At 36.7% G+C, this 15,978-nt stretch overlaps 1 long non-coding RNA gene across 1 annotated transcript in view; it reads left to right on the top strand.

Annotated features, from left to right (window-relative positions):
• The window catches only part of LOC118764122, a 17,408-nt gene extending 2,173 nt beyond the window's left edge, over positions 1–15,235 (top strand). The window contains exons 2-3 of the long non-coding RNA XR_004999913.1: positions 505–507; positions 15,157–15,235. This is a non-coding gene — a long non-coding RNA (uncharacterized LOC118764122). The remainder of the gene's footprint in view (positions 1–504; positions 508–15,156) is intronic.
• Positions 15,236–15,978: the final 743 nt, after the last annotated feature.

The following is a 15,978-nucleotide window of genomic DNA, read 5'->3' as shown; positions in this document are numbered from 1 at the left end:
AGAGAATAAAATTCTGCATAAGGTATAAAAAATAAAAATGATTTGTATGGTGTTAGTAACAAAATATTTTGTAAGAAATAGAACTTTTATCATCGGTTTTAAATTTATTTTCACCAGTGTACATACATACATACATATATATATATATATATATATATATATATATGTATATATATATATGCATAATAATAAGATTAGGGAGTATATCCAAACTTACAGGGAAGAATTAGATTTAGGATTAAATCAAATTTCATAGTATAAATTAAATTAGAGATAAAACCACTATTAGGCAACTCAGTGATAGACATAAACCAAAACATAAAAAACAAAAAATAAATATAATTAATATAATATATAATATATTATATAAAATATAGAATTTAAAATTTAAATTTGGTGGTGGATTTCAACTCCTTACTTGTTTTTCTAAAATGCACCATAAATGTTCAATAGTATTGAGATCTGGGGACTGTGGGGCCCAGATAAGATGTTCAACTTCACTAGAATGTTCCTCGTGCCATTCAGTAACAACTTTAGCTGTGTGAATTGGTGCATTATCATCCTGAAAAACTGAGTTTCACTCCAGAAACAATTCTGCAACCATAGGATGAATTTGATCAGATAAAATGCTTAAATAGTTCTGCTATGAAGAGAAACCATTGGGCTGGCAGATTTCCAAGAGTCTGACGTCCCTATCTGAAAATTTTGGTCTTCTTCCGGAGTTTTCTTTTGATGAGGAGGTTTTTTTCCTTCTTTCTCAAAGGCTGTCATTACTTTCGAGACAGTACTTCTTGATACACCTAACATTTTGGCAGTTTTCATTACGTTTGTGCCTGCCATATGAGCACCAACAATTTGACCTCTTTGAAAGTTCAATAGATCTGTCATCTTAATGAATTTTAATTACCTTTTTCTGATGCTATCTGAAAAGAAACAGCAATTTTAGCAAAACATATTAAGCAACACTAATAATAAATCAAAAAACAAAAATAAACAAGCTTTTGACGGTTTTATAGATATTTCAAAATTATGATGATAATGCAAGGTGTTTCCATTATTTTGTCCAGCCCATGTATATACACACACATTATATATATATACACACACACACACACATACATACTCATTTATATTGATATATATATATATATATTAGCAAAGTATATATGAGGCACTTTGAAGTATCAAATTAGTCCACGAGCATCTTGAAGAAATTCAAAACATGTTTTGGTAAAGTTGGGATATGTTCTGTTTGAATACAGATTTCTAATTCTTCTAATTTTGTTCCATTGTTCTCAAATTTGATGTACCAATATAGTTTTGTGTGCTAATTATGGAAATGAAATTCTTTTTTGTTATAAATTAATACATAAAAAAGATGCAAATTTTGGGTAATTTTAACCAATAAACAAGCTGAAAAATATAACTGCTAGTTGCCATAGTAACAAACAGCAACAATTTTTACCTCCTGTGTTTTGGGTATGGTACCATGTGATAGTGGTGATGGTTGTATGAGTCTCATCAAATGCATACAACATAACACACACAAACGTCATAAACATGCACATATACTCACTCTCATACATACCAGGTACACACACACTCATACACACATCACATATATACATCATGCGCACACATAGTGACACATAGATACATACATGAAAACACTTTAACACACATCACATGTACATATAATGACATGTAGATATATACATGGACGCACTCTCACATACAAATGAAGGTACACACATATCATACACGTGCTTTTGTTGCCTATGTTTTTTAATATTTGATATTTTCCTGCCTTGTGTATAAATTTTACCTCTTTGTAATGTTTTCCTTTAATTTTGCAATTGTTTACATGCCTCATTAAAATTCATTTAATCTTTATCGATTCATACTATTCCCCCTCCCTCAATTTTCATTCTTAGTAGAAATTGCTATTTTGCCAGATCTTGTTTTCTGATTTGCTAATAATTAAACCTCTGTAACATTTTTCTAAAACTTTAAACCTCTGTAACATTTTTCTAAAATTTTTCTGGAAAAAGTGAAAAATTACATTAGTATACTAAATTTGAAAAGTTTTACTTAATTTGAAAAGTTAAAAAAATCTGTTTTTCAAACACAATAGATCCCAATCAGGAGGAAGCTAATTCTTTACATGTGCCAAGCCAATCTGATATGTAAAATTGAGGATTTTCTGTGTATTATTTTTTCAGATCAAAACTATGGCTTCATCAACCTTGTATAAAAAAAAAAGTCTAGGCAGTACAGTGTTGACTACCTCAAGTATGGGTTTATTGCAGCTCCACACAACCAACAGCAACCACTTTGTCTACTCTGTAAAAAGACTTTTACAAATGAAGCGATGACACCATCAAGGCTTCAAGAACACTTGAATAAAATGCATCCTGATAGAGCACAAAAAAGTTTGAATTATTTTCAATCCCTTAAAAATAATTTCCACATGAGAAAAACAATAGAAGTTTTTTCCCCAGTTCATCCAGTCAGTCTAATGATGGTTTATACGCTTCTTATAACATATCACTTCTAATTGCAAAGTCCAGTAAACCTCACACTATAGGGGAACAGCTAATCCTGCCAGCTGTAAAAGAAGTCCTGAAGTTGTGCTACACAAGGCACCAGAGCCAATTATCAAAGGTATTCCTCTGAGTGATAGCTCTGTCCAGAGAAGGGTTGATGTCAAAGACCAACTCTGCACAGTTCTGAAGAAGACAGAATTCAGCTTGCAGTTGGACGAGTCTCCTCTGCTAAGTAACGATTCCCTCCTCCTCCCATATGTTCGTTTTGTGAAAAAGGAAAATGTATGCCAAGAACTGCTCTTTGCCGGACTATTGGAAACTAATACCAAGTGTGAATCCATTTTCAATATGGTCAAGAGCTTTATTGATAAAAAGGACATCCCACTGAATAATATTGTAGCCTGTACAACTGATGGTGCACCATCTATGACTGGCTGTCATCATGGCTTCATCAATTATCTTAAAGTCAGTCTACTTGATGTCTTCATGATGCACTGCATGATTCACCAACATCTTGTTGCACGAAACCTCAGTGATCATCTTCATGATTCCCTAAACACAGTCATCACTACCCTCATCACTATCAGCATCAATACCATGAATAAAATAAAATCTCATGCTCTGAACTCTCGCTTGTTTCAACAACTTACTTTAAAAACAATGAAGACTTTCAAAACTTGCTGCTCCATACAGAGGTGAGGTGGTTATCATGGGGAAATTGTCTGAATCGCTTTAATACTTTGAATGAACGGAGTTCATTGATATCATTGTCCCAGAACATAGTTTGAGGCTTAAATGTATAAAGAAAGATATTGCATACTTGTCTGACTTATTCACTAAATTCAATGAAGTGAATAAGTAGCTGCAAGGAGATGGTGTTAATCTCATCCAAGTTTAGTCAACCATCTCAACATTTCAAGTGAAACTTGTTATGTATAAGCACAATATTGGACGCAGGGAGTTTTTCCAGTTTCCTTGCTTGTCTGGTTTTGAAAAGGACAGAAAACTTGCAGACAAGGATCTGCTTGTCCTTTGCTCCTCCTGCTCCACTGAACTGCACAAAGATATGGAGCATCGATTTCATGATCTGTTTGCTTTTCAAGTTCCTGACTGGATTGTCAACCCCTTCATTGACATCAGTGAAGAAGTGAGTGGAGAGTTAAAAAAGGAGCTGATAACTCTTCAAAATGATATTGAACTGATGCCTAAATTCTGCAAGTGCTATCAAGAATTTTGGCTTCAAAAGGCTATCCACAACTGCTATCTGGAGCTTTGGAAGAAAGTCAAATTGTTTTTCATTGCCTTTCCAACATCTTGTTTGGTTGAGAGAGGATTTAGTGCAGTCATTTGCCTTCTTACGAAGCAGCAGTGTAAACTCCAAATTATGGAGCATGGTGATCTCAGGTTTATTCTTAACACAATTCAACCTGAAGTTAAGAGGCTACTTTCACTTCACCAAGTTCATCCTTCTCATTGAACCCCTCCCTAAAAACCCACCTGGATGGGCTGTTTTAGTGGTATACTATTATGGCTTTAGTCTTTCATCTCTTTTCTTTTGATATAAACACTGCAGCAACATACACTTTTTTAATGTACGAACTTTGTGATATTTATATGGACAAATTCTTGTTATTGGTGTGAAATTCCTTTCACACAGGACTTATAACATTACCTTTTTTATACATTCCTTTGTTGCATGTATTTCTTTTCTTTCGTGGGAGACTCTTGTACCATTGATACTGCTTCACTACTAGTAATCAAGGCCTGCACTAGCAACCACTTATTGACCACTGTATTTTGTGATTTCTATTTCATGTAAAGTTGTGCATAGGTTTTTAGAGGTCATAAATTACACACTAACTCTACAGAAATTACCTTTAAGGGAAACATACTACTGTTCTCAGTATGTTTGCATATTTTGTTCTTTATTTTTCAATATTGCTTCCCTTTTTTCCTAACACCTTATTGGCTTGCCATGGGATAATATGGTGATGTATCAAAGCGAGTTAACTACCTTTCTTCACATACTGTTTGTGTTTACGAAGTGGAAAGCTCTGTTTACCAAAACACTACTGCTGTGCATGAGTGGAGCACCTTGCTGAATGTTGTCACTAAAAGTTCTTTTGCAAAACAGATAGGCAACAAGATTTGTTTCTACTGTACCTTGAAGAGAGAACTGTGACTAAAGTATGAGTAATGTTGAACCATCAGAAGATCTTGGAAACTTTTGTCCAACAGTTGAATGCTTTTGAGCACCTTTCTCTCTCACATTCCTGAAGAAAAAGATTATTTCTTCTCTATGAAAATTCAATTAATTCACTGTAAGTTTTGTATTATGATATTTCAACACAGATCATCATATATTCTCTGCTTACACCAAAATGCCTTTCTTTGACACACTTAGCCAAATCTGCTACTCTTACAATGTTTGTTATTTGTATATATAATTTATGACAAATAAAATTATTATTCTGTTGTGTCTGGGGAGAGTCATTTTCTTTTTGTGCCTTACTGGTAAAATTTCTACTTTTTTCTTATTTTTATTTTCCTAAAATTTTCATTGTGTCTTGCAACCTTTTCAATAGTTTTGACTCAACACACGAACTCATATAAAGAATCTTGCAAACCAAATCCAAAAACGAAATAAAATTATTATGTTGTTGTTCAAGTGAGTCGATGATTTAATTTCACACCTAACATAGACACTTTGTTAAGTTCAAAGCCGTCTCCTTCTGATATAACTAAAACCTTTAAAAAACATGCATGCCACTACATAGCTGACTTCTCTAATACGCGTTGTAAATTTGTGCATTATTTTATTGAGTATGAATATGTAATGAAGGTTTCTTTTTTGGCATGAACCCAAAGAATTTGTACAGTCATGCAAAGTGCTGCCGGAAAGCTGCATACATTTCCTACTCTGTCAAGGACCTGGTTGTATTGTTGCTACATGCACCTCTGCTGCTTTAGTTCTTACATGTTTTAATGAATGGGCCTTAGCTTTGACAATGCAGCCTTCATGTTTTACCTCAAAAATGTTTAAGGGTCACTCTCACTTTTGATATGTCCTTTGCTTTGGTTTCACTAATCACCTCTTCTAAGTTAACTAGTTCTCCCTCTAATCTATTTCTTTCTGTTGATAGTTCTTTGCTAAACACTATTGCTTCTGCTCTAATCATTCTCTTCAGGATGCCCCACCACTGGTTGTTGACTGTTCCCATCACCTGCCACTTAATTTAGTCCTGGTAATCTTTCCATGCCAGTAAAGATGCATTCAGTTTCCAGAAACTGGGTCCTCTCTAAATCAACTGAACAGACCACAAAACCATTATTCTTGGTGTTTGTTGACTTTAGCTGAGAATAAATCAATAAACCATTGTACTTGACATTTGTTGACTGGGAGAAAGCTTTCAACAAAGTACCTTGCTGTATGATATGGTGGGCTCTGAGGAAGCTAGGGGTAGATAAGTGGTTTGTGAAAGCTGTAAAGACATTGTATAGAAATTCTGTCAGCAAGGTGACTGTTAGCCATGAGTACAGTGATGGATTTAGTGTACAGGTAGGCATTCATTAGGATTTGGTTTTCTGTTTCATTCTATTTAGTGTTGCTCTCCAGGATATATCAGACTGGCTGCCCCTGAAAACTGTTATATGCTGATGATCTTGCTATCATAGCTGATCCTGTAACAGAACTAGAAAAGAAATTCCAAGTGTGGAAGCAAAAACATGAAATCAAAGGGCCTTATGGTTGATTTAGCAAAGACTAAGATTCTTCTAAACAAGAAGACAGGCAGGACCTTACCCACTTTAGGTAAATGATAAGTAGGAAAAGCGTAGGCAGAAATTCTACACAGTCTACTCAGTGCACACTATGGAAGCACAAGAGGTGCAGTGGAATAACAGGTAAGTTAAAGAAAGTAGTGTTTATATGTAGAAGAGGCTCAGGAGCCGTAAAATTTATAGATACACAAGAAATTGAGTTTCTGAAATGCTCTGGAGACTCTCCCCTGTAACTTAGGGGACCTAATTAGTGGTGAGAAAGATGTACTGAAAGTGGAATTGGTAGAATAATAATATGATGGACAAAATTCAGAACGCTTTTACCTCTGTTGACAATCAAAGGTCTCTTTCTCTGAGTGAAAGGAAGATTGTATGATGCATGTGCATGAATAGACAAATGTGCAATGCTAGTGATAAAGAGAGGGAAATTATCCAAGTCAGATGGGATTAAACTCCTAAATAGGACATCAATCTGAGCAATAAATGAATGTAACCATTACAAGTACCTAGGTGTATTGGAGAATACACCTAACAGAATCCTCTGCCAAGAAATGAAAGATAGAGTGAGAAACAAATATCTCAGGAGAGTAAAAACGGGTACTAAGCTCAAAACTAAATGGAGGGAAAAGCATCTCGGCAGTAAACACATGGACAGTCTCTGTAATAAGATATTCTGCTGTTTTCTTAAACTGGATTAAAGAAGAACTGAGAGATATAAATTGTAAGACCAGAAAGATAATGTCCATGTACAAGTCATTACGTCCCAGAGACAGTGTTGATAGATTGTACCTACAACGGGAAGAGGTAGGAGGGGAAGAGTTTGATATCAATAGAAGACTGCGTAGACATGGCAAAATAAGACATACAAGAGTATGTGAGGAGCGACCCAGAAAGACTGATTTTGCTGCCAGAGGAGAGCAGAAAGAAGCTGTGGAGACGGCAATGGAATACTAGAAAAGAAGAAAGCAGGGGTGGAAACGAAACGTCTGGGGAAAGGAAATACATGACCAAATCTCAGGTAAATGTGGGACATTGCAGCAGAGAAGTCTTGGTTACAGCTGAAGAAAGGATACCTTAAGAAAGAAACAAGACTCCTAATGGCTTCTCAAAGCCAGTCATTGTGAATGAATATCACTAAAGCCAAAATAGACAAGTCCATGAAAAGTGCAAAGTGCAGAGTATGCAACGAGAAAGAGGAATCCATTATGCATGTAAGTTCCTGTAGTCCAGGGGTCACCAAACTATGGCCTACAAGGTCAGTTCATCCAGCCTGCCACTGCACTGTACCTTTTGTGTAAGTACCTGCAATAAGAGTACATTCCTGCAGTGATTGTGTTTCAACTTGCATTGCTGTTTTTAAACATTCTCTTCATGAGAATGTTTGCTGAAAATGAATTCGTCTCTCGTACAAGTTAAAAAATAGTGCGTAAGATGGCAGAGTGAGGAAAATCACTTACTGACCACAACTTCGTCAAAGAGTGTATGATGGAATCAGCAAATGATTTGCGTCCTGAGAAAGCTGACTTGCATGGAAGTGTCAGCCTTTCAACAAGTTCAGCTGTGGAGAACAGAAGAGCTTGGAGAGAACATAGTGCGACAGATATGCGAGAAAGCTGGGAACATTTTGTGATATTCTCTGGCACTGGAAAGATCCTACTGATCTCACAAGTACGTCACAACTTCTTGTGTTCATTCGTGGTGTTAATTTAGACTTTCAGATCATAGATGAATTGGCAACTCACGGATGGAATTGCAGATGTCAACCTTGAGTTCCTGAAGATTATTTGTGATTCAAATAAGCATTTTTTGGAGAGATTTTCAGATCTTGACAGAATTGAGAGAAACATTCTTCTGTTCCAAAATCCATTTGATTGTAAACTTGGTGCTCATTGATTTGCAAGCAAAGGATTTATTAAAAGAAATGCACAGAGAAGGAAAACTTATTAAATTTTATGGCTGCTTACCTTATGATGAGTTTTCAAATTTGAAGAAACTTGCCTTTGGTATGGCATCAGTATTTGGAACAACTTATATCTGTGAAGTCAGCACATCGAATGATGTTGATTGAACACTTGAAAGAAATTCTCCTGGTTGGATGCAGCAATTCCAAAGCAAATATTGATATCTTTAAATCTAAAAAACAGTTTCACAAATCTCACTAACCATTTTTGCTGCTTAGTTTGTGAGATTCAGATACATGTGTACTGGGTGTGATATAACTATCTTATTGTTAATGTCAACTTCTTTGATAACTTTTTGGTAAATAAATATATTGGTTGTCATTATTTTTTGTGTATTCACTGTATTGTATTGAACAAAATGGTTGCGTGGCCCACACTCGCCATTCCTTCAGTTATCTGGCCCTCTGTGAAAAAAGTTTATTGAGCCCTCCTGTAGTCCTTTGGCACGGAAGGAATATAGGCACATACATTACTGTGTGGCCAAGGCACTACACTGGGACATATTACAGTAAAAAAAAATTAAAGTAGGAAGAAAATGGTACAAACCAGAAAGTGTAATAGAGAATGACCTACATGAGGTTTTATGGAATTTTAGCATACAGACTGATAGTGAAATTCATTGCAGGTGACCAGATATGGTTCTTGCTGCATTAATAATAATAATAATTCTTTCTACTAAAGGCACAAGGCCTGAAATTTTGTGGGAAGGGATTAGTTGAGTACATTGATCCAAGTGTTTCACTGGTACTTAATTTATCGACCCTGAAAGGATGAAAAGCAAAGTTGACCTTGGAGGAATTTGAACTCAGAACATAACGATGGACGAAATGTGGCTAAGCATGCTGCCAGGCATACTGACGATTCTATCAGCTCGTTGCCTTACTACTACTACTACTACTAATAATAATAATAATAATAATAATAATAATCATCATCATCATCGTTTAACGTCCGTTCTCCATGTTAGCATGGGTTGGACGGTTCGACCGGGGATCTGAGAAGCCAGAAGGCTGCACCAGGCTCCAGTCTTATCTGGCAATGTTTCTACAGCTGGATGCCCTTCCTAACGCTAACCACTCTGTGAGTGTAGTGGGTGCTTTTTACGTGCCACCTGCACTGGTGCCAGGCGAGGCTGGCATCGGCCACGGTCGGATTGGTGCATTTTACGTGCCACCTGCACGGAAGCCAGTCGAGGCGGCATTGGCTTCGGCCACGATTCGGATGGTGCTTTTTACGTGCCACCAACACAGAAGCCAGTCGAAGCGGCGCTGGCATCGGCCACGATTCGGATAGATAATAATAATAATAATAATAATAATAATAATAATAATAATAATAATAAAAGTAATAATAATAATAATAATGTTTCTATATTAGGATGATGGGGCCAGAAATTTGGAGCAGTGGATATCTTGATTATATTGACCCCAGTACTTGAGTGGGTCCTCATTTTATCAATCCTGGAAGGAGTAAAAAGCAAAGTTGGCCTCTATCAAATTTGAACTCAGAAGTAAAGAACTAGAACAAATACGGCAAGGATTATTTCTGATGTCCTAATGATTCTAATAATTCTTTCTACTGTCAGCAGTTGGGATAGTTCATTACATTGACCCCAGTGCTCGACTGGTACTCAGTTCATCAACCCTGAAAAGACGAAAGGCAAAGTTGACCTTGGTAGGATTTGATGTCAGAACATGCCGCTAAACATTTTGTCTGACATTCTACTACTACTACTACTACTAATAATAATAATATTTGTCACTGATTTAAGCACAAGGTCTGAAATTTGTGAGGAGGGTGTTAGTTAATGTCATCAACATCAGTACCTGAACAGTACTTTATTTTATTGACCATGAAAGGCAAAGTTGATCTGGCAGGGGTGCAACTTTGTCTTTCACCCTTTCATCCTAAAATAAAGTACCAGTGAAGTGTTGTGGTTGGTACAATCAATTACCCTTCTTTTCAAAAATTGCATCATAATAAGAATATGAACAAATCTCTTTTTATCCAAACTCTTAGAGCCAGCCATCACCTGCAAACAAATATGGCTTGGTAACATGTACCATGTTTTCACTAATCATTTTAGGTACCTATGTAGCTATAAGCTGACATAGACACCTTTTCAGACCTCTTCACCTTTGATCCAACAGAACATCCAAGGTACGACAGTTGAAGAGACAGAAGGCTACACTAGCACTTGGATGGTATTCATTTTGACCTGTGTTGATGGGTGCAGTATGAAACAAAGTACCTTGCTCAAGGATGCAACATGGCAACCAGTCTGGGAATTAAACTCATGAGTTGAACGTAAGTTGAACATTCTAACCTTTAAGCTACACATCTTCCCATACTCACTTGGAGTTTAATACTCTGTTAATTCAGATATTCCACCATCTTAAATGATTAATGAATATTTCTGACATTTGTACAAGTCCACAAATTCACCAATAGAAAGAATACTAATACATGACTGATATTCATTTTATCAACCCCATATCAAAACTATGCTGTGACAGGATTTGAACTTAAACAATTATATACAAAATATTTTGTCCAACATTCCACCATTTCTGCTTTTCGATTGTTCCAGTAATAATCAACCCTAGTTGATAAATATTTTATTGACTCTTCAGGAATAGAAAGGAAAAGTACACCTAGGTAAGATGTTGTTACTCAACAGGGTAAATCAGAGATCAGCAATTCCCTCCAGGTTGAACCATTAATTCTCTGCATTGAGAGGCCACAGCTCTGGTAATAGATATTGATTAGAATGTTTCAGGAAAGAATGACTAGATGGATTCTTCAAGCTGAGCCAACCAACAGGAGACCTAGGGTAGACCAAGAAAGAGATGGTTGAATAATATTCATAGTCTCAGTTGGTCTGTTTGGGAATCTAGCTGAAAAGTCTATTGATGGCTGCTTCTGATAGGACTCTGTGTAGGAGGTGCCTGAGGACTTTACCCTCAGTCCCTCACATTAGGAATAGTGGGTGAAGAAGATGGATACACACACACACTGACAGATAATCAATTGTAAAGCTTTTGTTATATGAAGGCAACCACAATACAAGACATAGTAAGATTAGAATTTGAACAGTTGGTGTATGGAACTAAAAAAGTGAAAGACATTTTTAGACTTGCACTCTGCTGCTTCTTCTGCACTGCCACCTTCCAATTGCTGTTCAAAATATTAAAACAGAAGAGTGACAGTTAGGGAAGAAGAAACAGGATAAACAGAAAGTAAAACAGCTGTTAAAATATAGCAAAAGTTAGTGGAGTCAGCAAATTAGGTTGTACTGAACACTAGTGTTCCCTCAGTGTGGGCATAATGTTATGCAACCAGTGCAATGCACAAACAAATTATATTACAGACATACATATACACACATTTTACCTGGCTGGCATTCTAATGTGTCTGCCAAATCACTTCTTTTAAACTATTTATAATGAGTTCTTACATTGAAAAGATGCCACAATTCTTTCAGAAAAAGGGTAAGCTGTTGTTACAATAGACACCTCAAATCATGTTCTTTTTATTATTGGCTACAGAAACACAAAAGGTAAAGTTGCTATTAGCAGGATTTAAACTTAGAATAGAAAAGAATAGAACAAAATATTATACAGCATTTAGTCCACTATTCTACTACCTCTGTCAATTGACAACACTTCCATCATTCATAATAATGCTTATTTTACACAATATTTCCCTTCGAAAACAGAATCAACCTGGTTTACTCTTGTCACCCACCTTTTCTTTTCATCTATTTAATAACCATATTAATTGAAAATTTATTGTCCTTTAGTCCAAAATCTCTTTACTTGCTCATATCTTCATCTACATTACTTCTATTTACAATAACAACAATTATCATTTCTAAAAAGGCACAAGGCCAGCAATTTGCAGAGGAGGTTTAGTAACTTGAATTGAATGAATATTTGATTGGTACTTTATTTCATTGCTCCTATAATGATTCTTACAATCCATTTGAAAAACTATTTTCAGTAAAGGAACAAATTTATTGTTTTCAAGGCAAAATCTTAAATGTGCTCACATTTTTAACTGATAAAAACTTCTCTGGAGAGTTTCCAACGACCCGTTCAAATGCATACGCCATGGCAAAAAGACAACAATCATATGTACCAACTTGGGGATTAGTAATATGAACTGTAGGAATTATGTTTGTTTGTGGGAGTACAGCATTGTTATCTGCGCTGTTAATTCCTGTGGTATGGTAAATTCAAACTGTCATAAACATAAACATCTCTGAAAAAACTGGTTGACAAAACAAAATGATTGTTCCTGGTGTGAAGAATGAACAGTGTGCAGTGTGGACTGTATGTTAGAAATTCCGTGTGAGAAAAAATGCTTGGTTGTATTGGAATTTCAGTTGGCTATTCATCAGGGTCTGGGACACCTCTCAAATGTCCTCTGGATCCATCACTAAATCTCGGGGCGAACCTTCTCCATCCAGTCGTTTGTTTGTAGTGATACTGATCATTTCTTTAGCACTGTAAGTTTTTACAGGGTCAGGTTGGTAGCCAAACACCTAACCTGCCTCCTTTCTCATATTCACACTGCATAAGATCGTAGAACAAAGATCACTAATAATAAACTTCATTGATTTCAAAAAGGCATTTGACAGTGTGCACAGAGAAACCCTCTGAAAGATTGTGAAAGTGTATGGAATATCAGACAATTACATCAGTCTGCTAAGCAGTTTCTACAACTCAAGCTGCTGCATGAAAATAGAGCATGGATACACTGGGTTTTTCTTGAAATCATCACTGGAGTAAGACAAGGCTGTCTTCTGTCACCAATATTGTTTCTGATGGTCATTGATTTTGTTATATGAAAATCAATGGTGGGACTAGCTGTAGGCATACCATGGATGACAAGGGACTAGCTAATAGACTTGGATTTTGCCAATGACACTGCCCTGTTGGCTGAGTCACCCAACATTACAAGAAATGACAACAAAAATGGAAAGGGAAGTGGCAAAGACTGGGTTGAGAATCAGCAGTCAAAAAATGAAGGTAATGTAAGTTGGGAAACAAGTAGAAAGTGTACCAGTGAAAGTTGAGCAAGAACCAGTTGAAGAAGTTACAAGTTTCATAAATCTGGGATGCATAGTGACAAGCAATAGCAATGCAGAGAGAGATGTAAGATGCAGAATTGGCAAGGCAGCATCAGTATTTAGAAGACTGACAACACTTTGGTGTAGCAATAACATAAGTGTAGAACTGAAGATTCCTCTGTACAAACAGCAAGACTGCCAATAGAGATTTATGCAGCTGAGACCTGAAAAAATCCTAAGAATCACTTATTGAGACAGAGTGACAAATGAAGCCATTCTCTAAGCAGCAAGAGTGCGGCCCCTGCATACTGAGAATGGCTGGACACATACTAAGACTGCCAGGGGAGAGGCTTGCTAAAACAGCTATGGGCTGGATGCCCCTAAAAGGTAGGAGAAAAAAAGCCAGCCAAGGAAGATCTGGTGTAGTACCCTCAAAGAAGACCTATGCAGACTGAACATCATTTGGGAAGATGTGTACTAATTGGCCAGAGACAAACATAATTGTTGATCACTAACTGCCCGATGTGTTGCTCAAAGGAACCAATGGACCTAAGGAAGGAGAAGAAGAAGAGATATAGATTGTAAGACCAGAAAAATAATGTCCATGTACAAGTCATTACGTCCCAGAGACAGTGTTGATAGATTGTACCTACAATGGGAAGAGGTAGGAGGGGAAGAGTTTGATATCAATAGAAGACTGTGTAGACATGGCAAAACAAGACATACAAGAGTATGTGAGGAGCGACCCAGAAAGACTGATTTTGCTGCCAGAGGAGAGCAGAAAGAAGCTGTGGAGACAGCAATGGAATACTAGAAAAGAAGAAAGCAGGGGTGGAAACGAAACGTCTGGGGAAAGGAAATACATGACCAAATCTCAGCTAAATGTGGGACATTGTAGCAGAGAAGTCTTGGTTATAGTTGAAGGATGGAGAGCTTAAAGACACAGAAGGCTCATAATGGCTGCTCAAAGCCAGTCGTTGTGGATAAGTATCACTAAAGCCAAAACAGACAAATCCATGAAAAGTGCAAAGTGCAGAGTATGTAATAAGAAAGAGGAATCTATTATGCACATAAGTTCCTGTAGTTCTTTGGCACAGAAGGAAGATAGGCATAGACATGACTGTGGCCAAGGCATTACATTGAGACATATTACGGCAAAGATTTAAAGTAGGAAAAAAATGATACAAACATCAACCAGAAAGTGTAATATATAAGATGTTATGGGATTTTAGCATACAGACTGATTGTGAAATTCATGCCAGTTGACCAGATATTATGGTTCTTGACAAGGGGTAAAAAAGAGTGTACCATCATAGATGTGGCTATATCTGCAGACATGAATGTAGCAATCAAAGAACAGAAAAAAAAAAAGAAAATACTAGAATTTGGTTGGGGAAATATGATGACTGTGGAGGGATTCTACATAAGTAATCCCTGTTATTGTAGGTTCATACTATCATCAACAGACTTAACAACTACAAGAGTTGAATTGATTCAGAAATTTGCTCTGTTGGGAACAGCAAGGATTGTGCGAAAGGTCCTCAGTATTGAAAGTAACTGGTTATGACCTGGTATCAAGGAAACTGATTCTGAATGCAGAACATTCATGCACAAAAATAATCCTTTCTACTAAAGGCACAAGTTGACCTCAGCGGAATTTGAACTCAGAACACAGCAACAGGTGAAATACTGCAAAACATTTCATCAAGCGTGCTAACAATTCTGCCAGCTCACCACCTTATTCATGCACAATAATAATAATAATAATGATGATGATGATGATGATGATAATGAGGGACTCTCCTGTCAAAGACAATGTATGAATGCTCAGCTTTTGTGGAACAACCTGCACAAATAATTTGTTTATAGTGATCAAATATATATGCTGTATATTGGCTCACTCCCTCCATTAAATCAACTCCACCTGTTCAGGTGCATGGTGTGCCATGCATCAGGTGTCAAAAATGATCACAGAGCAACTGAGATGTGTTTTACTCATGAACACAATGCCCCACCCAGTCCAGGAAATGAAACTTTGATCTTACAGCCATGAGTGCAACACCCTAATCACTAGGCCATGCATCCTCACTATGACTAATAATAATAATAATAATCATAATAATAATAATAATAATAATTAATTCTTTTTATTGGCCACAAGGGCTGACACACATGATTAGAAAACATAAAGGGACAAAACAGGACGAAAGGTTACAAAGGGTTTTGTCCGTTTGTGAAAAAATCGTGTAAAATCAGTGTAACAATCAAATAATATAACAACGAAAAACCCCCAATAGGGGGAGGCATTACGAAAGGTTCCTGGTGGAAAAAACCCATAAAAGCCAACGGGTGCCTGGTCAAAAGGGGGGGGGGGTAGAGAGCCCCTTTCTCCTTTTATAACACCTTTTTCAATTACAGGCGAAACCTGAGAATTGGTCCATTTATACTGGCCATTCTTGCACAATTCACCCACCTTTCAGAAAACTTGCTATCGGACAGCACTCTCCTCTCTAACCTCATCTTCCATTTCAAGTGAAACTTGAAAAAGTTGATGAGGCCTTGACCAAAGAGGAAAGTGTCTGACTTTAGCCCTTTCAAATGGGTCCACCATACAACC

The sequence above is a fragment of the Octopus sinensis genome, linkage group LG7 (genome assembly GCF_006345805.1).
Source record: "Octopus sinensis linkage group LG7, ASM634580v1, whole genome shotgun sequence".
Lineage (NCBI taxonomy): Eukaryota > Metazoa > Mollusca > Cephalopoda > Octopoda > Octopodidae > Octopus > Octopus sinensis.
This window is presented reverse-complemented; position numbering and strand designations above follow the sequence as displayed.